At 43.1% G+C, this 27,957-nt stretch overlaps 1 long non-coding RNA gene across 1 annotated transcript in view; it reads left to right on the forward strand.

Moving 5' to 3' along the window:
- Positions 1-27,957, forward strand: part of LOC311444936 — a 131,790-nt gene that overhangs the window by 71,508 nt on the left and 32,325 nt on the right. Inside the window, exons 3-5 of the long non-coding RNA XR_014698141.1 lie at positions 13,916-14,087; positions 15,037-15,121; positions 15,688-15,997. This is a non-coding gene — a long non-coding RNA (uncharacterized lncRNA). The remainder of the gene's footprint in view (positions 1-13,915; positions 14,088-15,036; positions 15,122-15,687; positions 15,998-27,957) is intronic.

Raw genomic sequence — 27,957 nt, forward strand, 5'->3', positions numbered from 1 at the left:
TCTCTGTTGATTTTTGAAGCTCCCGTTTATGAAGCCAGGGCATAACAAGATCTTTCTTGTAGCTTAGATCCTCCCTCTCAAAAGGAGCATGTCATTTGCACAGGAAACTCTACAAAAGGAAAATAAGTGTCTCTCAAATTAGTACCTGTTGAGGGAAAAATGCTAATCCTGTCCATCAGCTCTGCAGCTTCCAGACAACCTTTAACTGACACAAGCGTGGTTTGGGTTGATGTTTGTTTTTATTTTATTTTTTCCTGTCAACTGAACTATCCAGTTCATGGACTGTGAAGTGGCAGAATAAATATCCAATGATGCTAGGTAAGGAGAAAAATCAAGAAACATGCCTGTTTATAAAGCATATCAGGGGAAACCCATGCTTGTAGCAGTGCTGCTTGACAGCTCTATACCTTCAGACCTTCCCAGCCCACCCTCTTTCAAGTTGTAGAGAGGTTCAGTTTTAAGAATTAATGTACAGCTCCTGCATACATGTGGATGGAAATGATAGCCATATGGTACAATATGAAATGTTGTAAAGGATAAAGATTATAACAACCCAGAAATTAATTTAGTGTTGAGATTGATCTAGTTCTTGCTAAAACCCAATGTAAGTTTTTCAGTGGTATTTGGGTCAGGTTTTTCTGTGGTCTGTTTTTGTGACTTAAGATTATTTTTCAAAGGTCAGCATAGCTGAGCATAAATAATAGATAGCCTTGAAGCATTGTCTCCCTTTAAATTTGCCTCCAAATCCGCATTTGGGATTTCAGGGCTCTTTTCACTGGTTTGCTCTCTCTAATACCGATAATTAGATAATGATCCACTTGCAGTTGTGATTTGTGTTGGCAGATAATAGAGAAATATTCCTCAGTGAATGACCAGGTAAGGCTCATGATACATCTGCTGAAGTGAAATACAGCATTTAAATACAAGATGAAATACACCAGATTGTAGACTGGCTATAATTCTAGGGCAGTCTGTGTTCTTTGCAACCAAGAAAATAGCATTGGTTATCTAGAAGGCAGGTAATTTTTCCCTAGGTTTTGGAATACCTGTTATTTTCAGGTGGCTTGGGATCCTTCCTAAGAGCTAGGAGCGTTGATACAAGCATAGGCCTTTAAAAACAAAAGATGGGAGCATTTCACAAGTGAAAGCCACTGTCAATAAAGAGGCATTAGCTGAGTAAATATTACAACCTAGCTCTACTTAATTAAATGCTTTGCTAAACATGTGCAAGTACTTTTACAGAAACTAAATATGCAGGGGGATGCCAACTGACTTACTGGATTTTTATTTAGTGTTTCCTGTTTTCCGGGCTGCAATGTCTTAACAGAGATGCTTTGCTGAGTTCCTTGAGATCTGTTGAATGCTAATGTTCACGGACCATGGTGTTGCTACTGAGTAGGCACATGAAAAACATAGCAAGGGATGGATGAAATGTGGGGGTTTTGTGCTTCATGAGGCCCTGAGCAACACCTTCTATGGACTTTCATAGATGGAGTCACTTTCTATACTTATATATTAGTCTGGGTCAAAGCTATCTGCTGCTTATCTATTGCATGGGGACCATGGTGCCTCTGGTGGTCACGCTCACCATGGTACTGGCTTTTCCCCAGAATGCCTCATGAGCACAGGTTCCTTCTTTGTTTGTATCCTGTTCGAGTTTAGCTCATCTTGCGCGGGCTGCCCAGCCTCCTCCAAGCAGTGCAGCATGTCCTAGTGTTCACAGCGGTTGCCTTGGACAGGATCCAGCTTTTTGACTTGAAGAGATCAATTTAAATGGATGCTCATCAGAGTTTAATGACCCTTGTTAGCGCTGCGCCAGGGGCAAGATCGTCTCCTGACACCTCTGTGAGTATTATCACTCGGTGGAGGTAAAAGACAGCAGAAGAAATCCTCATTCAAAATGGAGTCTGCAGAGCCCCTGCTATTAATCACAGCTCATCTGTCTGTGCAGACAGACTGCCACCTTCCACGTACGTCTAACATGAGACATTCAGAAGGTTGTTGGCTATTCTTTTCCCTAAAGGGGACTCAAGTTTTATTAAGGGCATTTATTATTCCTGAGGACTTCGAGTTTTTATTATGGATGCTTGTAATCAACTTACATGCTATCTTAGAGCTCTGTAGCTTGCAGGATTTGCTCAGACTGCCTATTTTCAGAGAGCAGGCAGTATACCTTCCACCCGAAGAACATAAACTCATTCCCAGAAGGATCATGATCAGATTGGTGAGTCATTTTTTCCACAGTAACTTCAGTTCTCCCTGGCATCTCATTCATGCACTTTTTGACTCTGCGCAGATGCTTGAGCAGGCATTAGGAACCTCGGAAAATCCAACCTTTAATTTTGTTCTCGGTGTGACCTAACTTTTTGTAGTACACGATAGGGTGGTGAGAGTAATTGCTGACAGAGTTGGATTCGCTGGAGTTCTGCAAAACTCAAAGATCTGTGTGTAGTGCGGTGGTGGGAAATGTGCTCTGCATGCAGGCACGTGCAGATTCGAGTCTCAACTGAATGCATCACTGACTTGGTGATCCTTGTGAATTTCTAAACTTTTCAAAATCATGATTTCTTTAATTTATTTATTTACCTATCTATACACCAGGGCCATGGTTCTTACTGTTCACCTTTCTGCATCAGGGGTATGTTTAGGAGGATATAAGTATAGAAGTGGTCCAGAGGATCTGAGCATCAAAATGACTTCGTCTGAAACCTCTACCTCCTATGTTTTCTCTGCTTTTTTTCAACATCTTGGTAAAAGAAAGAAGGTATAACAATCATTTTTCTTTTCATTTTTTTTTTTTTAAATCAACAGTTGAAAGTGATTTGCTCTGATTAGGCTCTCAAGAGTGCTTTATGTTACGAGATTGATGGATTTAAAACAGTGGATGATTTTTCAGTGCCACTTAATCCCAGTAGAGCTCACATTTTGCTTTCTGATCCTGAAAAGCCCTTTCTCCTTCCCAAATCTCCATTGTTGTTCTTGCTGCCATGATGGTGATCTAAGCATCAAGTGGGAACTACTGGGACTTGCGTAACCCCAGGTGGTATTTTTGGAAAGTTAAGCCAGGCCTTCATTCTTCTGAGGTGAACACATCCAAATTCCCCATAACTAATGGTGGATGGGATTTTCAGCTTTAATCTTAAAAGCTAAGAGGATCAGGGAGAACTCCCTTGGCACAGTACCGCCCTTCTTGCAAAGGCTGGCACAAAGCATGCCTGCACAAAGGGCAGAGGTGAAACCAGAAGTCCTCAGAGCAAACCTCTCTGGGTTTCTTCTGAGCTGTGGCACCACCAGGTAACAGGCCAACCAGGAAGCCAAAGGAAGCTTCCCCTTGGGTTTGCAGGTTTTTGGGGTGTGTTGATTTAGTCCTGGGACAGGCTGGAGGTGCTGAGTGGTTTTGCATCCCATGGGATCAAAGGGAAAATGGTGCCTCAAGCCTCCAAGCCTGGGAAGTCCTTAAGGACGTGACAAGTGACACTGTGAGTCTTGATGTGTTGTTGTCCTGAAGGCCGCCAGTGCTGCCTTTTGCACCCAAACTACTCCAGGGATGCTTAATTTCTTCTGATAAATGAATGGCATTAAGGAACACCTTCTGCCCTTTGTAGATACAACCAAGACATTTTGCTCAGCTTAAGCACAATATAATGGGGTTGTTACTCCCAGAGATTACCCTCAAAATACGCCTTTTAAATGGTTTGAAAGTGCACTCCAGAAAAGTCACCTAAATGGCTTGGTAATAAACAGACCTTTCTCATCGAACATCAGAAAAGAGAGGCTTAATTTCTCAGTGGTTAAATAGGAGCATTAGGGATGAGCTACTTTGTGATTTTGTTTGCAGGGTGAATGAATTTCCAAATATATTTTTGCTGAGGAAGAGCTATCTCACCATTACTGATAAATAAATGCAAATGTTAGAGTCATAATCTTCTTTAACCAAATAATGCACAACAATTAAGTTTTAAATTATTGATGTTATAAAAGGCAAAACAGCCACTAGGCACAGGAGTTTCCATGACTTCAATACTGAATAATGAAAACTCTTTTTTTCCTCATTTTCATTGAGTGCATTATTAAAATGCAATTCTCTCCTTTTCTTTTTTTTTTTTTTTCTTTTTTGTCTTTTGAACTTTGAAGTCTATTTTAGCAAGGCCATTAGGGAAAAGTTAATTAAATTGGGAAAGTTAGCTGACATATTTACCATTTCAGGGGACATACTGTATTTTTGCAGTGAGAGGTGAGTTGAATTTGCTTTTGGAAGGGTAACCTGCACAAAGGCAGCCCTGAACAGTAACGAAGCACAGAGGCAGAATTTTGTTATCAAAAATAGGTCCATGGCTATAGAAGTTTATATTTTAATTTAATCTCTAAGACTAGTCAGTCTTTTTATATGTTGCTAAATAACTGTAAGTGGGATTAATTCTGGGGGATAGCTTTTTTTGTACAAGGAAAGAAAGGAAGTTTGGGGCATATTGTCACTTAGTGTAGAAAAACTGTGACAAGGCTCAAGAACTAGAAGCGGAAAGCACATAAATTCAAACCAAATTATATAATTTAATTATGGATCTAAGTACTGAGGAGAGGTCTGAACTCTCCATCTCTGTACTTCTAAAGGTGTGTAAATGCAAAGCCCAGACTGCTGATAGAGTGGTCCCTGGGGGCAGTGACCAGGCTGTGTGTCGGATGGGGGGCTTGGGAAGGTGGGTTCTGGGATGAAGAGTGATGGTGGAGCTATGGCAGGGTATGACCTGCTCTCTCTGCACCTGTGAATGTGATGTTGCATGTTCCATAAGCGCTGCCCTTCCTCTGGCAGAATCGGGTCATTGGTATTATCTGCTGGCTTTTGGATGGCAAAAGGGCTCAACGCCTGGAGGTAGTGGGCACAGCTATAAATCTCTCCTGAGAAATAAGTAACATGATGGGAATCTTTGACAGGTTTAATTTAGCAACTGTGCCAGAGCCTCAATGGGGCTTTTGTTTGTTGGAGCCTTGTTTATTTTTTCTTTATTTTTTTTTCCACGAGTCTGCTAAATTATTTAGGGGCTGAATTTTAAAATTAGAATATGTGGCATTAAAAAGCAATGAATATTTTATGAAGGGTTCTGGGATTTCGTGGTATCAGAATACATGCCGCAGCCCTGGAGGCTCCAGGAGGGAACCACATGTGCCTGTGTGGAGCTCTTCCACTTGCTCCCCTCCGGCCAACCCACGGCACCTCCCCAGAGCAGGAGGGAGCCCAGTGTTGCCCAAGGAACTCAATCACTGATCCACCTTGGAGCAGATTTCAGTAGTTCTCCTATTTGCTCATAGCTGGAAAAACAGGATTTTGTGTCAGTGGAATTCCTAGGGATTTTCAGAGACTGGTTTTCAGATGGCAAATGCAGGATTGTTAGCCAGGGCTTGTTTTATAGATGCAACAGGAGAGGCGAAGGGAATGGAAAAGCCATTTGAGACTGCTCCCGGCAGCACTGCAGGATCTGCAAAGCCACGGGAGTGTCGGGAGGGTGCTGAAGGAGCAGCAGCCTGTGCAGGAACCACAGCAGTGGGAAGCACAGGCTGGCAGGGACAGCGTCTAGGGAGGTTTCTGTGCTATGAGGAGAGCAGCAGGGATGAAATGCACAAACCCTTCTCAGGGACAGCTGGCGGGTATCCTGGAGGGCTGTGTTGGAGCAGGCCGCTGCACACCGAGGTCTGTCTGTACCTCGGTGGATCCCTCACCAACCCTTCAAATCAGACAAGAGCTGCAGCAAAGTCCTAATGGCTACACTCAGGCTTTCTCCAGCATAATTTGCCAGTGTCTAAACGTATGTAAAATAAGTTCTGATGACACCTTTTCTTATGAATTAGCAGGTCTTGCTGACACAAATCAGGAACTCAATGCAATATTCAGCAAGCACATTAAATCTCCTTCTAACATGCTGCATGCTGAGACACTCTTCGTTATTACCTTAAAGTACCAGAAGCTGGAGAAATGCCAGCTTCACCCCTCTGATGGCAACAACAATGACATAGACAGAAATAATTAGCTCTCTGCTACTCAGCTGGTGTGGATGCTGCTGCTCTTCAAAGCACGTTTCTCTCCCTTTAGCTGCTATGCAGAAATCCTTGATAATTAATCAGCTCTTGGTGACACTGAAACACTAATAAATCCTCAAGAGTTGCATTTAATGTGTTGTGCAGATACACAGAGCTCAGTATTGTCAAATTTGTTGTGCTTCAGACTGAGCCTGAGCTGGGGTAGCAGCATGGCCACGCTGAGGTTGGAGGACTTGGGAGAACATACGCACACAGATCTGCCTTTGAGTGCAATGTCAGAGCGGTTTCTTGTCCTTAAACCTGAGAAAGCAACAGCCCTTTGGGTTTGCTACTCTCTTTGATTACAAACTACAGTTGGGAAGAAAATATTTTCTGGCAAAGAGGGCTTACTCTGATTCAGTGGCTTTTTTAAGGAGCTAAATTAGCACCCCAAAACACAAGCTGAAACTTTTTTTCCTAGCAGTTTAGAAAAGTCTGATTGGTTTATACTTAAATTCCTATTTTTTTTTTCCATACATCTATGTCTACTGTTTTGGTTTCCAGAGTGGGAGACCTGCAGCTCTGTGAGAGGCTGCTCTTGGTTGGAATGCTCCATCAGAAAGTTGGTGCTGCTGTCTGCAGCTCTCACCTGCAAGGGTGCGTCACCTTTGGCAGCCGTCCGAGGGCTGGGTGCCCTCTTTTTTTTTTTTTTTTTTTTTTTTTTTCCCCCCCATCCTCAAGAAAATCAGAATGAAATTTCTTCTCTGAAGATCTGATTCTGGAAAGAGAGACTAATTTCTTGTTGAGATGACTTGACGACTTCAGTGAGTGCATATCCAAGAATACACAAACCTGTAAACTCCTGGGAGTGGGGCAGCTCCCCGAGCTTACCCGGACATGTCTTTACAGCTGCTGTAGCAGTTCATGGGAATCATTCAGTACTTATTGCCACAACTCGGAGTATTGTTTCACAGCATCATGAAACAATCTCCTTGATCGTATCACAAGAAAGGGTTGTTTTTTTCACCAAATTACATTGCAATTCTAATCTGTACCAGAGAATAATTTATTCCTCCATTGCCATGCTGGAGATGCTTTCTCTCTTTTAGAGCATCTATTTCTCCTGCTGTTGGCAAATATTGTAACAAAGAGCAGGAAATGGTTTCAAATGTGTCCATCCCACTGACATGGACTGTAATGAGAGTAGAAAGTGGGCCAACATTAGCTCATGCAGAGTCAGTAGCATAAGCCTAAGTGCCAAGCCATTTTAATTAATTATGTGCTAATAGTCTCTGGGCTGATGCAGTGCTCAGCATACTCTACGTGTACGTGTTAGACTCATCAGTTCTATTTTTCCTTTTTGAATAAAAATTAGCAGTAATCCTTCAATTCTGTGGAAGCCTTCTGTTGCAATCCAGAAGTCAATGCAGCATTCAGGCTTCATAAGTACTTTACCATTCCCTTAGGCAATTGTTTAGATGGTATTTTTAGGAAAGTTAAACACCATTAGTATCCTGTGGCCGGCTTTGGCACAGCAGAGTCACTCTCAAGCTGCTTTGGGTAAGGTTTACAAGTGCTTTGGGGCACCAGGCAGTCAAAGCAACAGGAGCATGATGGCAAATAGGATCCTAAGAACCACAGATTTACCAAAAAAAAAAAAAAAAAAAAAAAAAAAAAAAAGTCGTTTTGGAGTGTTGGTGGTATTTTTTTAGTTTGTGAGTTTTTTTTAATTTATTATTTATTTTTTTAATGTTATCTCTTTCCCAGTAGAATTGCTGTGTTGGTTCCTCAGCCACAGGTTGGCTTCTGCTTTAATGGTAGTTTATTTGTAAACACTTCCTCAACCCAGAGTGGATGGCAAATATCAAAATCAGGATAATTAAATGATTGCACATACAAATGAGGTTCCTAGATAAGTGAAGACATTCAAATGCAGTAGGGTTCAGAACCACTGGCAGGTCTTCACGTCTGTGAGACTGCAGCTTAAAAATAAGGTACGCTTTTCTCCTAGCTCACCGAAGTGCAACTTTTCCCACACTAAAATCTGTTTTCAGGCAGGAGAGCTCTGTAATGCTGAAGATATTTTTGCAATATAGAAAAGGTACAGTAGTCATGGTTGTCTTGACTGTTTTCTCTCCTAATTAGTGTTTATTTTTGAAATAAGGGAGGATAGTTTTCAGTGCAGAATAGAAGTAGGTACCATAAGGCAATGTGTACTGTAACCCCATTGCTGGGTTATAGTCATAGTTTTCTTATGCAAGCTAATGTACAAACAACCCCAAAATAAACTCAAGCCCTCTCTTTTAGTGGGCCTCCTTTGGAAGTGAAGAACACAGAAAGAGCTCTGGCTAAAAGTTTGTCTTCCTGATCTACATTTTTGTTCCATATTAAATTGTCTAATTTCAACTCACACTATTACCTCAAAGACCTCTCTTTGTCCTCTGGATACACAGCTCCACAGTACTTAGATCTCTCATGAGCTCTTGGACCTTCCCATAGAGGCAGGAGTAGTATGATGACCACAACCCAAGAAAACCACTGCTCTGCTCATCGAGGGAGTTGTGAATTGGGATCAAGGCTCTCTCTTCACTGCTTGAAATAAAGATGAGTAGAGCAGGAGGATGACTTTGGAAGTTTCTAGTGGTAAATATCCAGAGACTACTATCCCTGTCAAAAGGGATGGATGTTTCAACAGCTAGTCAGCCAATTTCACGCTAAAATTAAAGTTGTCAGTCATCAGGTGTCCTGCTTGGTAGATAAGTGATATTACAGTTTCACATACCCAACCTTTTTTCTGTTGGTCAGAATTTGATGCAGAATCCTTGCTGGCATGCTATTGACACACAAAATGTAGCAATTATTGCTAGCATTTTTATTTTCAAGTTTTTTTGGCGCTTTCAGTTCAGATTCCCATTTGCTTGGTTTAATACATGTAAACAATCCAATTTTTCATCAGTTCTGCTCAAGAGCTCATCAGTGACTGCATATGGGTGTAATCAAGTAAGCATCGTTTACTAAATTCAAAGCTTAGTTCTTTCATTTTCATCAGTTCCTACTTTTTAAGTTTTCTAGAACAGCTCCAGATTTTAAATAGCATTGGTCAGGATTATTTTTTGTTTGTTTTACTTTTACCACTTTAGTCCTTATATTTTACTGTTTGAAGTGTAATTCCAGTTCCCCCACAAAATGTCTTTTCAAAGCCAGACAAGGTCCAATGTCGTGCTGAAAGAGCCTGTCTTATTTATACGATACATTTTGCTCCTAAACAGTTCTGAAGAACTTGCTCATTATATAATAACTACTGAATTTGTCATTCAATTTGTTCGTATTTCATCTTTCATCATTCTTTTCTTCTTCTCTATGTGCCTGTAGTGGAAAAGGGAAAAAAATAAAAGCTGTGGAGAAGATGATGACAGGAATCTTGTGAGCTGGATGAATTTGTCTAGCAGCTAGTTTGCCCCCATGATGACAAACGGATTTTTTTCCCTCACCCTTTTTATCTCTTCTCCCAGAAGAATACAGAGCTCTCTTGGGTTAAGAAGAACTGCTCTGTGCCTTTCTTGGGGAGCAGAGTACAAAACTATGCTACTTGCTTGGTGTCAGGACTCCCAATTGACTTGCTGATTTTCTGCACTCAGAATTTCATGTGTCTAAGTACTCTTGATGTTTATCTCTGAAAATCCATCCATGATAAAAATAGATTTATCTCATCAGGGGAGTATGTTAGACTTTTTGGGAACATGCATTTGTAGTGAGTAACCTGCAGTACACATCTGACATCTTTATTCAGATACTGCTCTTCAAAGCAGTCTTTTAAAGGGCAGAAATCCCTAGTGCTGTGCTTTAGGACTGAGGCTTCAGGGCAGAAGGAGTAAAAAGCCTCCCGCTGCAGTGAGACATCTTGGTGGACATCAGCATTTCTGCCTTCTTCATGAAGTGCCTATTGCTGCACTATTATAATAATCAGACTTGTGAACACAGACTGTACTTTTCATTTAGTACAATGGCACAAAGCTATTAGTACAAAGATGGGGGCTGATTTTTTGACCCCTTTGCCTCATTCATCTTTCTGAGCTTTTTAGCTTAGTCTGACATTCTCCAGGCCACTCTCAAAGACCAAGGGAAAGACTATTTGGACTGGGCAGCACTAACAGAGGGGCAGAGTCCTTCTGCTCACATGTTCCTTGCAATGTGTCTAGGAGTGAGGCTGTAGCCCAGAGAGGAGATGTGCTGGAGAATTTTGCTCTCAAAAAGGTTCATCACCATCCTTTATTGAAATCATCCTGTCGTCAGGACGCTGATCTTGTCCTTTGGGGGATTTCTTTCCCCTTTCCTTGTGCTTTCTGCCTGTGTGTTTGCAGCAGTTTTCTCTTTTGTCACCTTTATGGGAAGTGGCATGCTGTCTTCCTTTTTTTTTTTTTTTCCTACTTTGAATTTAAATAAACATCTTCCCCAGGTGCCTTCCTATTCCTCCCACTTTGTTTGTGTAAGATGCTGGGATCACCCTTGTCTGAACCCAAGTGACTGATGACTATTAAGAGATGTCTTAACAGTGCTAATTACAAACTGTTGGTTCTGTCACAACAGTAGGCTTTGGCAATTTCACTTCTTCCCCTTGCACGGGGCAGAGTGTCTCCCTATCGTTACTTACATACTTGACTTTAGGGTGCTTGAGTTTCTACTTCCAACAGTTGAAGTTAAAAATTGAGTTAGAAAAACAGCACCAGTTCCTTGTGTTCTGTAGGATCAGCTTCTTCGTTGCCAGTTTACTTCAATCGATGTTTACTCATTTCACCGTAATTCCCCGTTTGATCTTCCTAGTCATACGTTTTGTTTCCGAGCTGTGTAAGCAGCATAGGAATGCTGCTCCATGGTTCACTAACAGCAGTGGGCAGGAAATGATGTTCTCTCCACAATGTTCAGTGTTTCCAGCTACAAAAGGTCATCTGTAGGAATGGTCTGTGTGAGGAAGCACAATGAAGGTGTGGAAATGATTATCTAAATCAGTGGCAGGTTCACAGAGGGCACACAAGAATAGACTTTCCCATTCACTTTAAGCTGGAGGAGGAAAGATTCCCCATAGCTCATGAGTTTCCATATTAAGAAAGAACAGCGCTGAGTCAAATAGCAGAAGTACAAAATGAGCTCGTACTCTTCAAATTACTCATTTTTACCAGTCAGTCCAAAGGTCCTGATTCCACAAAGTGATAAAGCAGAAATCATCCTTTTCAGCAAGCCTTACCATCCCAGTTACAATGTGGGCATCTCAAGAGCACAGCTCTAATGTCTTCATTTACTATCACAGTAAATGACAATAGGTTGATCCCTTTGACTGCTGCTTAAAATAATTTCAAAGGGCTTTTTGCATAGAGAATTTCAAATGGGCCCAATTACAGCCAAAGTTACATTACAGAAAAGTGTTCTAAGAGTCGTCATCATAGCAATAAGGCCATGTTGCACTGTTACATCCATGGTAGAGCTGTGTTATAACCAACCATGTTCAAGAAATCTGGCAGAAAACCCTGGTTTGCATCTTAAATCCCATATTTATAACCTGATAGCAAAGCATTTTTGAGCAATGTATCATTGCAGTGATTTATTAATTAATTTTGCAGATAGTTAATTCAGTTTGAATAATATATTAAGGAAAAAAAATCTACCAGATAACATGGTTGATAATCCTTTTGCAGTAAGACACTCACATGCCATTTATAATACTGGATGAGCCAGTCACATAAAGAGTGAGAACAGAAAACTGCCATTCTTTTCTGCTACTTCATTCCCTGTCATTATTTATGCACCTGTTTTCTTAGACTTCTGTTACTTATTTAGTAAAAAAAAAATTAGTAAATGTAGTTGTAAAGGTACCTGTAGTTTTATGAGTTATTAGACTCTAATCCAGTACAGAGTAAAAATAGAATATTATCTATTTATAATCTATTATATCAGTAGGGTAAGATGGACCGCTTTTCCATTCCTCATCTTTAGCTATGGAAAAATGTTAAGTAGTCAGAAGAAATGGTGAACAGCACAGTGGAAAGTCCTTATGAATCAACGCTTTGGGGAGAAAAAATGTGACCTTAACAGAACAGAAGCTGGAAGCATTAAGCAACCTGTAAATAGTTTGAGTTTACAGATGATAGAAGGGTGAAAGACTGCAGTCGCTGAATTAAATCACTGCCATGGCCAAAATTGCTCAGGAATGTAACAAGTGAAAGACCATCCCTTAAACACCCTATAGAGTGTCTCAGGGCTCATAGGATTGTCCCACAGTTGCTTCCACACATGGCTGTACATGTCTAAGCTCCGAGGCCAGCATGTGGTGAAAACTGCTACCAGTAAAGGCTATTAAAGTGCTGGGGACCAGAAGATGCTCTTGCAGCAAGGATGGTGGCTAACCATCGAGGAGTGTTAACTCATTAATGCAGTGTAGGTTTCTTCTTCTTCTCCAAGTTTCCATACAACAGTGTGGATTGGACCACATGTAGCTATTGAAAATAACACAAAATTGTATTCCTTAGTTTGTGTTTTCTATGTGAAGATCCAGAATGTTTGGAAGTGTCATGGCCCAAGTGAGGAAAGGACCATCTGCAGCCTGCAGTTCTCTGCACAGTCTCTCCAGGAGGTTATTCACAGCACCTGAGCCTCACCCAGGCTGGCCTCCAAAGGAGCCTCTTTCCCCAGGGACTGAGTAGTTAGCCTCTTAACCTTGAATATTGTTTCTCCAGTGTTAAACAATGCAACATTTTGATCTAATAACTCCTCACCCTTGGCTCCCACTCCCCATTGCCAGTTTCAGCAGCAGTGGCTGAGGTCACTAAGCAGGTAGGTCAAAACCCAAACCTAAGCAGTAAGAAGCGTGTCCGTTCTGGTCGTGTCTGGTGCCTGTACAAACCTGACCTCGTACTGTGCAAAGGTTTGTATTGTTTGTAGCAAAGCATGTGAGAAGGAGAGGCAGTTTGCTTAGGGGAGTTAGAAATTATGAGTGTTGTTACAGGTTTGTTAACAAAAAGTACAGCAAATTCTTTCCAAAGGCTGTGCTAGAGCTGTGATTTGATCATGCTGATAGCTGGTGCTTTAAAGACCATTGGTATTAGCAATTACTCATAGTTGCTAGGAGGTTTTGACAAACTTTCTTTGCTGTACACGTTTCATTGGGCAGCAAGGCTGTTCTCTGCTGGATTGCTCAGCAAAAGTGTTCTTGCTCTCTTTCCAGGTTTTCTAAGTGAAGAATTCAGGTGCGTGAGAGAAATAAATAAAATGGGACATTGCTGTGTTTGGGGGGTTTAAAAATTTCAAATTCAAGTCAAGCATCTTTTAATGTACAAAATGAAACAAAATATTGATAGTTGTTTTTTTAATTATTCAGATTTATTTATTTGTAAGTACAAAAGTGAGTGGAGATTTTGAAATTGCATCCTAACTTTGACAGGAAATCTGTCTCCTGCCCAAACATGGCCATTATCTCAATATGATAAGGTTTTCATGTCACTCTGCTGTTTCACAAACAAGTGTCAGCTATGAGCTGAGATACCAGTTAGCTTCAGAAGAAACCTGCATGGAACTGCAGCCGCAGGTGCTGCGAGCGAAGCATGGTGACCCAGCCTCACTCTGCCAAGGGCAGTGCCATGTTCACCTTAGCAGAGAACAGGTAATTCCTGAGCATATGATCTGTGCCTAAGATCTCTTGCTATGTAATTTAAGACCTAAAATAATTTTACTGAGCAATAAAATAAATTAAATAGGAATTTTGAATGCTGTGATTTTAAGCATTTTGTTAAAAAGTAGAAAAACAGACAAGGCTTCTTTTCTTCCCCATTCAAATTAAGAACTCAATTTTCTGGGTCGGTGTTTCTCAGGCTATTCCTGTTTCAAGCAAATTCCCCCATTTGTATCTCCTCAGCCTCACTGGCCCTTTGCAGAGGATGCAGCTGATGCGGTACAGCACTGCTTCACCTGGAGACCATCCCACACCTCTGCCTGCCACACGCCCAGCCGCTTGGACGTCTGATCCTTCATCAACAGGCACAGCAGCGTGTGGTGATGGGGAACGCGACTCCACTGTACTTTTGCAGGTATCGTCCTCTAAACAGCACTGTCTGGTTTCACTTCCAAGAAATTAGACCAAATTGAATTGTTTTGCACTGAGTTGCAGTGAGGCAGCACTGTCAGTTTAATTAGCTCTTAACTCCAAGCTCAAAGTATCTAATAAAGGTGCTTGGGAGTGTATGGGTAACAGAAAGAAAACAAATGATGGCAGAGCTGTTTCTAATGAGGATGAAGCAGCGTTCTTCAGAAAGGAATGGTGTAGGGAGAACATCTCAGCCCTTCACCGAACTCACAATCAGCTGTGTGATCTGGATAGGGAGTGGGGAAATCAGCTGGAAAATGTTACACATTGTGTTGGGCCTTGCACAAACAAATTTAGGGGGGAAATGTCCCCTACACAAAAGATCAGCATAGGCAGGACCACATCATAAGCTTTACTTTTCAGTGTTTTTCGTGGATTTAGGCAACACAGGCCCTATGTTGGCCCATTAAACCATGTCAGATGGAATCTTTAACAACTTTAAAGGAAAGATTCCTAGAGGCATGTCCTGTATAAAGACAAATCTCTCAGGAGGGATTGAATTTGCAGAAGAGGAATCGACTGCAAACACCAAGTTCACAGTTGCTTACATACTGACCAGAGCCCACGGGCTGTTCCAGCCTGTGCAGCTGGGAATGGAGGTGAGAGTTTGTCTCTGACAGCACCGCTGCTGTCAGGGTTTTTTCACATATAAAGTCGATCTGAACCGCAGGCACTGGGACCGGAGCAGCATTCAGAGGCTCCAAAATCCCCGTTCACTTCTGTATTAGTGAACTGCTCTTATTCTATTTTTGCCTCTCTGCATTCTCACCACAGGGAATGGGTGAGGTGTATGCAGCCAACTGCATCACCTGTGCAGATGTTAGAAGAAGGTGAATAGTTTGTAATATTTATTTGACTTATTTTGTACATTTTCTCCCCCTTGACAAATGAAGTTCAACTTTAGAAGCCAGTAACTTCCCTGGAAATAAGTCTTCATAGCAAACCCTTCTCTGAACAGTTTTGGGACTGTAGCTTACGGTAAGTAGCTCATTGACAGCATTTGGTACGCAAGTTTATAACTGCTTTTATTGGGCCTTTCAGTCTTGGGAAATACTATGACGTTCTCACTAGAGGGCCAGCAAATGCATAAATCAAATGTTTATCATGGCGAATCAGCCATTATGACTTTTTAAAACTTTGTTTTCTGAAAGTATTTGCTCTCTTTGCTTGAAACATATTGTTTGCAACAACACATTTGCTAAGAAATTGGCAGAAAAAAAAAGCAAAGACAAAACAGATACAAAGGAGGAAATGTTTCAAAATAAGAGAGACTCATTCTTCTAAAAACATTTGTATGTTTTTTCTAAGTCTCCAAATATGAGCAATTTTTTTTGTTTATACTGAGACAGACTTGACACGAATTGGTAAGAAAGCCCTCCTAAAATCTGCCACTAGAGGAGAAACAACATGTTGCTGTATCCAAAACATTTAGAGGGGAATTATGCAAAGAGATTACTCATCACTGGAGCAAAGTCTTGATTTCAAGTTCCCAGCACTGATTTACATCACGGCCGCGCCACCAAACTCTCTCCCTTGTGCAATAGGAAGAAGCTTTCGCCTCTCCAGCCCCTGCTGATGGCTGAACCTGGCTTTACCTGCCCCAACCCCTGGTGAACATGAATATCTCTGAATTGCCACAGCACAGAGCTGACATGAGCCTGCTCCAGGAATACTAGCTCAGGCAGGTGGGCAGCAAGGTATTGAGCCTTGAATTAAGAGAGAACGGATCCAAATGTTTACCTCTCAGCTGACCGCTCGCATGGCAACTTCTATTTTGATGGATGGGAGTATCTGAAACACTGCTTGAGTTCCTACGTAAATGGAGCTGGTTCAAGATTGCTGCCAGTCACAAAGGTATGGTGAACTTTCAAACACTGACTGATTGCATCCATTCAAGGAACACACAATATAGGCTGTAATTAAACAAACAAAAAGAATTTACCTTTGTGGTTGCAGAGAAAAGTCTGCAAATGAGGTGGTGTGGTATGTAGATGGCTGAGAGACTGAGAAATGTGAAAAAAGTGAAACAAAAAGAACCAGAGGCTGTGTTAGTTTTAAATTTCATAACTTCAAAAGAAATTTTGGGATAGTCAAATCCTTGAAGCAGAGGTTAGCAACTCTGCTTGTTTGTCTGTCTGGCTCTTGATGTTGGCAGCAAGCTCGCAAAGTTGTACATAAGTTTAGAAAAAAAAAAAAGAAACAAATCATAACTTAGTATGTTTCACAGCTTCTATCAATTATTTCTGAGCGTGTAAACAAGCCATAAAGGAGTTACAGTTCCTACAGGGGTGATGCACTTTCTGTGCTCCGCAGCTGGAACGGCTTCGCTGTGCTGCTTTGTGACCCAGCCGACCCATGTGCTATCAGGGCTGTTTCACATCTGTGGCCTCCTGGCTTGGTTTAACTGCTGGTGCACAGCCCTGCGGGCTGCTCAGGGAGTCTCCTTCTGCCTCCTGATCCTGGTGGAGGGCACATTTTAGGCTCTGGCTTTCTTTTGCCCCTGCTCTGACCCAAGGAGCAGCCCAGGGTTCATGGGGGGCACCTTGTGGGCATGAATGCTCAGTTGAGGAAGTTGGAGAGTAGAAACCATACAAGAGGGAGAAAAGGGAAAAAAAATATATTATTTTTTTTGCCCGAGGGCAGGGGCCCAGGGCAAGAGAAGGGCAGGTGAGGTACAGAAACCAGGACTGAGGAAGGAAGCATTTGGCCTTGGAGGCTCCTCTGGTTTGGTTCTTTGGTTTTCTGCTGTGTTGTGCAAGCATTTCTGAACAAAGGTGTGGGGCTGGCAACAGGCCGTAGAGGGGCAAGAGGCTTTCCGCACAAACCCCATATGGGATTGGGATGGCAAATGTGTTTCTCTTGCATTGTTGCAATGGGTTGTTTTGACTGCTTTTTGGGAAACAGCAGGGGCCTTCTTTTCCCCAATTATGTGAATAATTCAATTTATTTCAGTATTTACAAGCGATTGCTAAACACTTGGGTTTCAAGGAAGCTGGGAGAGCCAGCTCTCTTGGGGGTCATGCTGAGTGGGTGGAGGAGTGGGATCTGATTCAGGTTGGCACCAAGGGGTTTCTCAGCCTCTTTGGGAGAGTGAATTGGACCCTCAGAAGTGCTCAGGTGGCCTCCCACAATCTCAAAGCTCAGCCCCAGCTGCCTCCATGGTGCCTGAGGTCCTTGTTTGGAAAGGGAGCGGGTTTCTGAAATTACACCTTAGGGATGGTGAGGTAAGAGCCATATTACTGGTATATTTGGGGTTGTCTGTCACCAGTTCTGCCCTGCGTGGTGCAGGATGAGTTAAGGTAGCACTCTGTTATACCTGGCAAGGAACAGAACAAATCAGTGATCATTTTTTAAATGATTCCTGTGGATGTGGCCATGCATTTATTCACTGTTTGCTCCTTTCTCTTGGCTGGGCAGCTCTGAGGTTTTGTGCTGTGGTGTGCAGCTCCTTGTCCTGCCCAGTGAGACAGAGGCAGGGCTGTGCTTACAGAATGTGTTGATGCAATGTGGTTTACAGGGCTTAATTTTAAAGAGCCTGTATTGACCTCTCGCTTAGGAGAGAGGCAATAAGCCATCCTGCTTACTGGTCAAGATCTCTCTGCTCTCTAGCCTTGGCACAGCACCCACTGCGGTTGTGTCTGCTGCACAAAGGCAGAAGCTGGACATCTTCTTGGAGGAGGCCTGGGGCTTTCAGGCCAAAGCTCGTTTTCAACAGGCAGTGAAAGCAAAATGCGAGCCTTTTAGGGCTGGAATGTGTTACTTCTCTGATGTTGGGCACAGTGAGGTTTTAATCCTGGAGACCTGAGGCATTACCCAGATAGTTGAAGGATTGCAGGGCTGCAAGACATGTCCAGGAGTTGGAGGGGTCATGCATGAAGGCCTGCTGATGTGTCTACATTGGTCCTGGCCACAGTTTCTCTTACACACCCTCAGAAACCTCCTCTGAAAGAGGAGCATGGCCAGGACATGACACTGTGCTCCCAGGCCTGGGGTGCACTGAGCCCAGCTGAGCAGCATCTCAGAAATGTCTTGAGGTAAACTTGCAAAATGGTCAAAACTTGGAAAAGAAAACAAAGTAGTTTAGTCTTTTTTGTTTCTTTTTCAAAACATATCAATGTGCCCATGATGTGTTTTTTTCTCAAAGGATCAAACAAACCAAAAGTGTTTCAGCTTGGGGCTGAGCGAGACCTCTTTGATTGGCCCCAAATGATGGTGTTTTGTTGTTCGGAGTTTCATTTTCCTGAGGCTAGCAACACGATCGTTTGGCATCAATCAAAAAATGCTTTCAATTTCTTGCCCATTTGTGGTCTGATGGAGCCTCCCTGCTTTCCTACCACTTGGTCTGTCACGCTGTGGGACCTCTGCATTTTCGGGGCTTGTGCCCTCAAGGCAACAATTGCTCCAGGATTACAGAAGCCAATGTTTCTGGAGGCTTTCTGCGTAATCTGACTCCCAGTTTGTTCCAAACATCATTCCTAGTCCCCCATCATCCACCGTGAAGGATTTCTACCCACTCATACAATGAAAATATTTCTCTTACTACGTCCTGCGGCAGCAAAAACATCTGTTTAAAAGAAAAAAAAAATATTTCTGAGAAGGAATTTGTTCCATTTTTATTTAGAATAGTTGTAGTAATAATGATAATGAAAACAAAAATTAATAACCAGACAGGGCCAATGCTAGAGGCGAGCAAAATCACTGCAACTGCTGGCAGCAGTGAAGCAGCTGTGCCCCAGCTGTTTTCTGCCTTGCTTAACAGATGTCTGGAAAGCCACCGCTGCTGCTGTCCCTCCAGAGGGCAAGAGACAAGGCTGGGGGGCACCAGCGGTTACCAGAAGTGTGGTTCCTCTTAGCCCCTCTCCTGCAGGAGGTAAAAACCTCAGTTCTGGCTACTTGGCGATGAAGCTTGGAGCTGCTTCCATTTAGGCACTGTTTTGCACTGAGGGATTTTACTGCCTTGCATGAGCTGAGGACAGTAAGGCAGAGCGTGCCTTGAAGGTACATCTCAAAGCATCCTGCAGAATGTGTTTTGCAAAATATCTTTTTTAGGGATCATTCCCTTACGCATAGGAAGTTAGGTTAATTGGCTGACCCAGGTTAATGTACCAGGCCAGTGGCAAAGCTGACTGTTACCTTGAAGTCTTCATTCACAGGGCCAGGAGACCCTCTGTTAGTCCACAGCAGCGTATGTATTACCTACAGATAAGAAACAAGACAGAAAATCGACGTTTTTCTCGTTTTTCTTAATTTGTGCAGCAAACCCCAGGTAGTGCACCCCAGAACAAAGCTCATTTATAATGTGCCTTGGGACACTATGACTTGGATGGCATGAGACTTACCCAGTGAATATCCCAATGTCTCCGTGCAGAACGTGAGCAGAGATGAAGAACATCATCCTGCCGAGCAGGGATAAGGAAAGGGCATTGTGCAGTTAAGTGCAGACTTTGTGTGTGATGTGTGAGGCTTTTTTTCCACTGATGCAGCAAAATCTCAATAGATGTCAAGCACAGACAGGACAAACAGCTGATCTCTATTTGAATTTTGGGAGTAGCTCTCAGTGGGTGGGATTTTCCAAATTTGGGCTATATTTGCAGAGGAACAGAAGCACAGAGAGCTCCTGGGAATTTATCTGGCCCATTTCCCTCAGCTGGAGGGACTTAACAAGATGGGATACATGTGGATGGGATGGGAAGTCACAGGCTCTAATTATCTCTCAGGAAATTTAGGTTAAACATTAGGAAAAAAAAATCTAATTGTGAGGACAGTTGAATATTAATGGAAATTGCCATGGGAGGCTGTGCACTTAGCATCACTAGAGGTTTTTAAGAACAGGTCAGAAAAACATCTGTTAGGAATGATGTAGGCTGGATGATCCTGACTTGGGGAAGTAACATGAATTAAACGACCTCCCAAGTTCCCCTTCATCCCAATTTTCTTTGCTCCTGCAATGTTGCAGAGCAGCACTTGGCAGATAAATTAGCTTATGGTGATTTCAATAGATTTTTTTTCCAAAGTAGATGTTTTGAGTTCTCTCTCCAGTGTAGCATGAAGACATGTTTCAGTCAGCAAACATGCATGAGCAAATACATCTCAGAATTATTAAACTGGGATGCAAAAGGTACACATTTATTTATTTTAGGAAATGCATTTTCAAGAGGAAAAAGAGAGGAAAAAATAAGGTCACCAAATAAGATACATCAACTCAGGGAAATTTGTGGTTAAATAAGGAAAATAAATCTATAGTAAATCAAAAGTTGTTATCTTTGGGGAGAAAAGAGAGGAAAGGAGAGAAGAAAAAATGTACACATATCATCAGAACAAAACCCTAAAAGAGAAAAATTCCTAAACAAATTAAATTATACATCTAACGAGCACAAACAGTCTTCTACTTTCAAAAGAGATTTAACCCAATTCTTCAAAGAAACAAAACCCAGCAGTAATTAGTAAGTGCTTTTATCTCTTCTGGATTAGAGTGTCCAATAAAGCTCAATTCCTAGAGGTGGTGTTTCTCCTCCCCAAAATAAAAATCATTAGAAGATGCTGCGCAGTCCTCCTGCTTCAGCCCAGTTGGATGCCACCAAAGTTGGACTGCCTGGGCTGGGCCTATTTTGCAGGAAGTCATCTGTGACTGGCCCCTGAAGAGAAAAATGAGGAAAAGAACCTCTGGAAACTGGGGCTTCTCCCTTGATGTTCTCATGAGTTAGGAGTCAGGCCTCAAAGTCCCGCTGGTCCCCAGTGTGTTGAAATAATTTCCAGCCAGGGTGCGATGGTGGTGTGCGGAGCAGCCTTGGAGCCCTGTGTGGATGTGTGGTGATGAGGGCTGCCTTGCTTCAAAGCAGGGGGAACCATGGAAAGATGAATCACCGCCACAAATATAGGTCAGGGTGGAAAAATACAACTCTGGAAAGGTTTCCAAGCTACTTGGGGAAGAAATGAAGATCAATGAATGTGCTGCTGCCTTTGACTTTTCAGCCAATAGATGCGATACCGGCACACTGAGCCAAGTGGATGTTAGGAGCCCAGAGGAAGAGTGGCAGAAGCTGCCAGGCATGTTCTCCAGCCAGTTCCTCCAGCCCAAACATGCTCATTGCTCCTCTATGGATTCAGGCATTTCCCAGGGGCAGCTGCTGCTGCTTTGGTTCCTGTGTTTCGAGAGACTAAGCCAATCTGCCTCAGCAGAGGTGCCTGGGCTCTGAGCTGTCAGCAAGGCTCGTGTTGGTAGCATTCATCATGTGGTAGCTGCTGCTCCGCCGTTTCCTTTTGCTAACTTGTATTTTTGGCTGGCTTTTTCCCCTTCAAAGCCAGGGATCTCTTTAGGCAACCTGTAGGGGCAGGGGCAGCATGATGGAGCGCAGGAAGGAAGGCCTGCTGAGCCACAAGCTGCAGGCCAGGGGCTCACTTTCTGCTTATCTTGGTGCCAGTCCCACCGGAGCTGGGATGCTGTTCCTGAACGGAAAACTTCTCACTTGCCCAGACTCGCACAGATGTAGCATTTGTGCTGCTCAGCACCACAGCCTCTCCCAGCACCACCAAGGAGGTCGCAGTTACCATAAAGCTAACAAATCCCTCTGTCTTTCTATCCTCCTTCTTGCATAATCACATCATGTAAAAGTTAGGTGTTGTTTTTTTTCCTTTGGACAAGTACCTAAGCAAGAAGGTATGTCTCTTTTGTTTGCTAGTTATCCCACAGAACAGGTAAAATTCTTCCATGATCCTTATGCACGTATTTATTTTTTCTATTCCTACTCCAAATATCTATGTCCTTATTATTGAGATAAATTCTTGAGATAAGTGAGCTGAAGTCATCTTGGGATTGAGATAGGTTCCTGTCATTAGGAATGGTGATAATTATTAGTAATACTGGCAATAATTATTTATATATTGGTATGTGGGTGTGCACTGTGGTTTCCAAGCAGGTAAAAATTAGTGCTATTTAACTGAGATAAAAGTCACAAACTCAGCAGCTGCAATCACGGCACTGTTTAATCACCAGATAACATCTTGTAAAACATCATCTTCCAAACTGAAGTGAAGGATTGCGATGCTTTTCAAGCCACAGGCACGTGTAAGGTGAGTTATGGATTGGGACTGTCCTGGCAAACAGGCTCAATCATGTCACGTCTGAGATGTATGAAGCAGAAAAAGCAATGAGTGAGAAAGCACCGCAGGATGGAATGCAAGGAAGAGCAGGCACTGAGCCTGGGCATGCAAGGGTGTCGTGTCTGCACGTTTTTCGTTTCCCAGTCACAACGTGTAGCCAGCCCAGCAGGAAAGCTGTCATTTCTCCCTGTATTGCCACCTTCATGGCCAAAGTAGTGAGAAGTCATCAGCTGCTTCACCACAGCAGATGTAAACCCCCTGCTCTCTGCATATCCCAGGTGTTTCCAAGGCAAGGCAGCATGCAGCCTGAAGAGCTCAAACCTTAACAGCAGGGTTCTTCGCTGCCACAAATGGTTGGTGGGGATCATCCCTGACCTGCGTTGTGCAAGAAGGCAGCCGGGACAGCCGCAGCCTTTGGTCCTGTAGAGTCTGGTATGGAGTAGATGTCTCAAGTGCCTGTGACTCCTTTTATTTGGTTCTTTTTTTTCTTTAAGCACCATAGTATTTCTGTGATACAATTATCAGACCAAAGCAAAATTGCTTTTTTAATTCTTGAATTTTTAGTTTGTGAACACAGCAAGAAAAGCAGCTCCCAGTAAAGGCCGCAGAGGCAGGTCATTGAGGTTTCATGTTCAGCTGCCTTAGCTACTTTAACTGCATTTTAGAATTTAAAAGTAGAGTGCCTACGAAATAAAATCTAAAAAGCCTTCTCTTCTTCCTAGGCCAGCTGCAGACAGGCAGGGCTGGATGCAGCCTCAGTGAAGGGAGTGCTGCTGCTCTGAGCTCTGCCGGCAGCCACTGCGCTCCGGGGCCAGAGCTGGTCTCCGAAGTACCAACCTGGCAGGGATGAGCATGGAAAGTCCAGAATTTCTCCAAACCCTCCTGGCAAGCAGCCATCTGTCCTAGGCAATGTGAGGCTGATCAGCCAGACCAGGTGCTGCCCGGCTGTGCTGTGCTCCTGCCCGTAGTGTATCATCCAAGGAAGGCAGCATTTCTGCCTGTGCTGCAGCGTTAGATAATGCTCTGTGCCTGCTGTTGTTGTTCTCCTATAATTACCAGAAACGCTGCTTTAAGAAGTTACAACTTCCTGGAATGATGTGAAAAATGAACCGTTTAGAGCACCAGTGAGTAATAGGTAATTGCAGGCTGGAGCATCTTTAATCACTTTCAGCCTTAAGTACATTTTTGAAGAGCGTGGCTCATTATTACCTTGCAGATCTTGATGGAGTTGTACAATTCTGGTAGCCTAGATTACAAACGAAAAAAGAACTTTGTACACAAGGGGACTGGATGGCAATTACGGCACAGTCTGGCCCACAGGGGACAGAGGTTTAAGCCCCTGCTCTGCTGCAGGCTTCTGTGTAACTGCAGAAAAATCACAGGGATGTGTGTGTACAGGGGGAGTGTAGTGCTGCAGTGGTCCCTTAAAATCCAGGTCCTGTAAAATCAGATTCCTTAGGCACATATATATGTAATGAGAAGAGTGACCCCTGAGAGGCTATGTATAGGCTAAGAATTATGTACAGTAGCCAGCAAGAAAAGTTAAGACACGGCTTTGCTGCCTGGAGAAGGGTGTCAAACCTCTTCTGGGACCTTCTGTGGTCCCAGATGCATAACTTCAGGTCTATAAAATGAAGGTAAATGTTAGTGCACAGGTAAATACATGGACATGAGAAGCTCACCTGTAGCTTTCAAGTGGTATATATGCAGACATTTAATAGAGGGTGAAAGGGGTATTTTCTTTTCAATTAACATCTACACAGCATGTTTTGCAGGGCTTGGGCATGCTCTGTGCCTGGGCAGTGCTAAACCAAGGAGGAACTGGTGCTGGTGTGTCTGACCTTCCTTTGCTGTGCCTTCCCATGCCATTTCTCGGTGCCTGCCCCCGTCTTGTCCCACTCCTGGCTGCTCTCCTCACCAGGGTGACCAGCAGCAGTGTGCACTCAACCGAGGAGATGTTTCTGCCTGGGACTTTGAAAGCGAAGAAACCACACCACCTGGCTGTAGTGAGGAGAAGGGAGGATGACATGCTCCAGCCGCAGGCAGATGCCCTCATCCCTCCTCACGCTTTCCTAGGAGACAGGTATGTCTGGAGCAGCAGGACACCTCTGCTGCGTGCTGAGCACCCACTCATTGGCCTAAGACTTGCGAAGCTGTGCTGTTGTCCCTGTTCCTGCTCCTCATCTGTAAGTGCCCTGAATTCATTAGCAGCGTGTTGATGGAAATTTCTTTTTTTCCTCCCACTTAAAATATTTGCAATGCAACTTCTCATTGTGTGCCCAGGACATTCCTTGCCAATAAAGACAGTCCTCTTCCTTATTTTCTTGCTGTAATGCAAGCTTGAAGGGGAAGGACCCCTCCTCTGCCCAGAGCAGTGTGCAGGGATGTGCTACTTTAGCTGAGCATCTGGTCCCTGCATACTGCCTGTTCCCACGTATTTAATATTGCCCTGAGATGTTTTGGAGAGCTGAGAGGACAGCAGCCCAAGAATAGGAAGGATTGCATGTTTTTAAATAAAACTCACATTCCTGAAGCAGGAAAGGACAGTGTTTAAAGAACTCCCTGTACCATGAGGAACCTGACCACGTACATGATTGGCATTTACACTGGTAATGAGACCATTTCCATCATAATGAGCTCATTACTATTTTTATTGCTATTGTATTTTGTATGTTCCACAAATCAGGCAAGGAGCTGCTTTTTATTTCCACTTTCTCTTTCTACCATGGAAACTCTCAGGGCAATCCCAGCGTCTGCATAACATGCAGGATTAACCCCTGCAGAGAAGGAGGAGAGGTAGCTGCTTGTAACTTGCTGTAGGGGCAGGAGAACTGAGTTGTGCCTGGAAGCTAATTCAGAAAGGAGTTCCCACGCTGCTCTGAGCCCCAGTGACAACATGTTTTTATGGACGTATCTGTCAGGAATGTCTGTACAAAATTAAGTCTGTTCCTAAGAGGAAGCTTGGCATATATATTAAGTTGTTAACAGTTTCTTCCAAATATTCATTTGGATCAGTTTGTTTCTCTGATATTTTGCACTATTTTGTTTTAATGAGCTTTGGATATGATAAGGCAAAGAAGTTTTGGCCTTGCAGCAGTGCTCAAGTTCCCAGTGTTGCTCAACCAGTCTGATTCACGCCCCTTGAGATCCTTGCCTTTTTTTGAGCTCCAAATGTATGTGCAGTAGGGCAGTCCCCAGAGACGGCTCTCGCTGGTTTCCAGCGATCCTGTTGGCTTGGACTGCTTTGGCCAAGCTCCATTAAAACTCTGGCTTTGGGTGTTTACTATTACCTCTTCCAGTTGGCTCCTCGGTAGCCACTGTGTTATCTCAAACTCCCACTGAATATCCAGTGCCCTGGAAAAAATCTTCTGCTAACTTCCAGGCTCAGTGATGCACCCATGCTGCAGCTCACCGAGGGGATTGAAAGGGGCAGCTCTGCCATGACCGTAGGGAGGTTCCCCAAAACTTCTGGAGTGCAAATGATACATCACTGCAAATGAGCTGCTGGAAAATCATGCTGCTTTGCCACATCACTGGCAACAGTAAGTGCAACCAGGCCAGCTTCTGATGGAGCAGAGGAGCAGATAGGGTGCATAGTTATGGAGGTGGTTGAAGTTTGTACCAAAGAATGTGTTGATCTGATCAAGAGATTCACACGTTTTTGCATTCTCTTGGTTGTTATCGGAAGTAGGACCAGTCTGTTTTAACTTGGCAGGTGGGTGAGAGATCACAGACTGTTCAGTATGGAAATGACTTTCTGCTATACTGGATTCTTAATCAAAATAACGTTACATTTCTTTGGCCTCTAGTAAGGAAGAAGACTGTTGTTAGCACCTTTTTGTGACTTCACACAAGTATTTCTGTGTGTGACACCTCCAGACCTATTTTCCTTTCCTTTCTTGTACAATTCAGACATTCTGCAAGTCATGTGTAAAGCCCAAGAATTGCTTGAGAAAATGAACTGCCATCAAATACTAAGAAAAAAAGAAAAGTGTGTATGGTGTGTATGTCTGTTGGCTGTTGGAGCTACTAAGCTACATCTTGACTCTTGGATTTGATATTTTGATAGTTGGAAGTTGTAGCTTTCTGGCAAGTTCCTTCTGTCTCATTCATTTCCTCTGCATCCTGTGGCAGGCGAGACATCATCACTCTTTCAAGCCCAGGGTTAGGGCTGGCCTGGTTGTAATACTCTGTAGGCTTTGGTGGCATCTGGCAGTAGTACTGCCAGCTGTTGCAGGGAAGATAAGAAAGAGGAACATCAAACATCAGAGCTTTTTTTTTTTTTTTTTTTTTTTTTAAATTAAAAAACACATTCAGGGACTGGGTGTGTTCAAAGACTCACAAATGTATGCTGAAGGAAAATTTGGATACAAAACTTCTGTGCCTTTCAGATGAACCTTCTGCTACCTTATTCAGATAGCTCACCAAGGGCACGGGAGAATGAAATAGTATAAATATTCAGAGACAGAATTACATGCTGTATCTCCTTCAGGAATTGAGAAACTGTTTAAGAGAACCTAGAGTCTTTTTTCCTGGCATCTTAGAAATTTCTCTCTGTTGTCGTTCTTTTGTGAGCTTTGTGTTTCACTGATACTTTATGTTTAATAACATATGGAGTGAAATGGGAGAATTAGCACAAATTTAGCTTCTGGCAAGATCATCTATGCTATCTGCCTTTGGCTGGATGTTAGCAAGTGTCTTTTTGGCAGATTTCTGTGAGTGCTGTGGGGTTTGTGACAAACCCCTGCAGGATTCGGGTGGTGCACAAACCAACATGAGCTGGCTGAGGCTGGTTCCTTCTTCAGGGAGTTGTGGGAAGGAGAGGGAAGCAGGCTGGTGTCCTTTAGGCTTTATACAGGTCCCATACAGCCTAAATCCCAAGGGAATTCCCCCAGAGTAACAAAAATAGTCCTCCATTAGGTTCTCCTCCATGGGGCTGCTACAAGCTCCACAAAGGAGCTTTCTCCTTCCAACTACTCTCAACATCCCCCTTGTCTCCCTGAGTCTGGTACCCCTTGGTGGGCTCCCATCAACTTGTTAGTACTTTGCCAGCCAGTGCTGGACTTAAACTCAATACCATGGGCATGGCACTATATCCATATATCTTATTCCTTGCTAGAGGTTGATATGTTGAGCTATAATACATATATAGTAACAGAGAAACGTAGCCAGGCTGTTATTTTTCAGAAACTGGTAAGCCTGTGTATGTGACTGCTATACCAAGAATCTGTGTTTGATCCCAGCTGGAATCCAGAAGGATGAGGGTGAAAAAGTCAAACTCATTTTTTGCAAACCACAAGAGGGGTTTGGTAAGGGACGTGCCAAAGCAGGAAAACAATACAGAGGAAAAAAAAATAAATACAAAAATCAACCCACAGTAGCAGATACTGATTAAATCTTCCTTTCCACTGTCCCTTTGTACATGTGTTACAGTTATTACCCAGAGTTATCCAGTCCCTGGGGTTCAATACATCTCCACTTGCAACTTAACTGAAATCTCTTGTGTCACAGAGGACACAAGAATGATGCAGGGGGTTAAAGAGGCAGGGTGGCCAGCATATAAAATAGTCAAGAATTCCAATAACTTGATGACAGTTGGATGTTATTTTTAGAATGTGATTGGCAGGTGTTGGTTGAGTAGTGCTGTGTCCAGTTAGCTCTGAGGGACCCAGCAAAATAACACTGAAGACAGTGACAAACTGATGTCATTGCTG

Source organism: Aythya ferina (genome assembly GCF_964211825.1).
Source record: "Aythya ferina genome assembly, chromosome: 15".
Lineage (NCBI taxonomy): Eukaryota > Metazoa > Chordata > Aves > Anseriformes > Anatidae > Aythya > Aythya ferina.